Raw genomic sequence first — 2500 nt, forward strand, 5'->3', positions numbered from 1 at the left:
AGCCGAGAAAGAATATGAAGACCGAGGCATCCAACAAAAAAATTTTTTTTTTTTTTTTTCCTAATCTACCCAAGCAAAACAAATAGAAGACCGAGGCATCCAAAAAATTTTTTTTTTTTTTTTTTTTTTTCGAAAAATTTTTTTTCACAAAAACTTTTTTTTTTTTTTTTTCCCCAAAAAATTTTTTTTTTCGTTCCAAGCTAACCAAGACATCTACTATTCACTAGTAGAGCAATCGAGACTGCAAAGCAAGCAATGGCCTTACTTGCAGCTCTTGGTGCTGAGAACTCCCCCCCCCCCCTATAGTAGTCTTAAGTAAAACCACAGCTCTGACAGGAGTAGATATTGCATGCGAGCGAGGAGTCGTAATGGGCAAAATTGACTCGGGGGACCTCCAAATCGAATTCCGTTTCGAGCAAAACACTTCTTAGGCTTCAAGGAAGCTCCCATAAAATTTCCAAACCCAAACTCCAAACTTCATTTTTTAGCCTACAATGCCCACGTGCACGCCGGTGTGCACGCAGGGGTGCTTGAGCATGCGGGAGAGGAGCCATAATGGGCAACATTGACTCGGGGGACCTCCAAATCGAAATCCGTCTCGAGCAAAACACTTCTTAAGCTTCTAGGAAGCTCCCATAAAACTTCCAAACCCAAACTCCAAACTTTATTTTTTAGCATACAATGCCCACGTGCACGCCGGGGTGCTTGAGCGTGCGGGCGAGGAGCCATAATGGGCAACATTGACTCGGGGGACCTCCAAATCGAAATCCGTCTCGAGCAAAACACTTCTTAAGCTTCTAGGAAGCTCCCATAAAACTTCCAAACCCAAACTCCAAACTTTATTTTTTAGCATACAATGCCCACGTGCACGCAGGGGTGCTTGAGCATGCGGGAGAGGAGCCATAATGGGCAACATTGACTCGGGGGACCTCCAAATCGAAATCCGTCTCGAGCAAAACACTTCTTAAGCTTCTAGGAAGCTCCCATAAAACTTCCAAACCCAAACTCCAAACTTTATTTTTTAGCATACAATGCCCACGTGCACGCCGGGGTGCTTGAGCGTGCGGGCGAGGAGCCGTAATGGGCAAAATTAACACGGGGGACCTTCAAATCGAAATCCGTCTCGAGCAAAGCACTTCTTAGGCTTCTAGGAAGCTCCCATCAAATTTACAAACCCAAACTCCAAACTTCATTTTTTTAGCACACAATGCCCACGTGCACGCGGGGGTGCTTAAGCGTGCGGGCGAGGAGTCATAATGGGCAAAATTAACTCGGGGGACCTCCAAATCGAAATCCGTCTCGAGCAAAGCACTTCTTAGGCTTCTAGGAAGCTCCCATAAAATTTCCAAACCCAAACTCCAAACTTCATTTTTTAGCATACAATGCCCCCGTGCACGCGGGGGTGCTTGAGCGTGCGGGGGAGGAGTCATAATGGGCAAAACTAACTCGGGGGACCTCCAAATCGAAATCCGTCTCGAGCAAAACACTTCTTAGGCTTCTAGGAAGCTCCCATAAAATTTCCGAACCCAAACTCCAAACTTCATTTTTTAGCATACGATGCCCACGTGCACGCCGGGGTGCTTGAGCGTGCGGGCGAGGAGTCATAATGGGCAAAAACTAACTCGTGGGATCTCCAAATCAAAATCCGTCTCGAGCAAAGCATTTCTTAGGCTTCTAGGAAGCTCCCATAAAATTTCCGAACCCAAACTCCAAACTTCATTTTTTAGCATACGATGCCCACGTGCACGCCGGGGTGCACGAGCGTGCGGGCGAGGAGTCGTAATGGGCAAAATTAACTCGGGGGACCTCCAAATCGAAATCCGTCTCGAGCAAAGCATTTCTTAGGCTTCTAGGAAGTTCCCGTAAAATTTTCAAACCCAAACTCCAAACTTCATTTTTTAGCATACGATGCCCACGTGCGCGCCGGTGTGCACGTCGGGGTGCTTGAGCGTGCGCGCGAGGAGCCGTAATTGGCAAAATTAACACGGCGGAAATCTAAATCGAAATCCGTCTCGAGCAAAGCACTTCTTAGTCTTCTAGGAAGCTCCCATAAAATTTTCAAACCCAAACTCCAAACTTCATTTTTTAGCATACGATGCCCACGTGCACGCCGGTGTGCACGAGCATGCGGGCGAGGAGTCGTAATGGGCAAAATTAACTCGGGGGACCTCCAAATCGAAATCCGTCTCGAGCAAAGCATTTCTTAGGCTTCTAGGAAGTTCCCGTAAAATTTTCAAACCCAAACTCCAAACTTCATTTTTTAGCATACGATGCCCACGTGCGCGCCGGTGTGCACGTCGGGGTGCTTGAGCGTGCGCGCGAGGAGCCGTAATTGGCAAAATTAACACGGCGGAAATCTAAATCGAAATCCGTCTCGAGCAAAGCATTTCTTAGGCTTCTAGGAAGCTCCCATAAGATTTCTGAACCCAAACTCCAAACTTCATTTTTTAGCATACGATGCCCACGTGCACGCCGGTGTGCACGAGCATGCGGGCGAGGA

This window comes from Cornus florida, unplaced genomic scaffold (genome assembly GCF_030987335.1).
Source record: "Cornus florida cultivar Cherokee Brave unplaced genomic scaffold, ASM3098733v1 CherokeeBrave_3.0.0_Hap2_scaffold_159, whole genome shotgun sequence".
Classification (NCBI taxonomy): Eukaryota; Viridiplantae; Streptophyta; class Magnoliopsida; order Cornales; family Cornaceae; genus Cornus; species Cornus florida.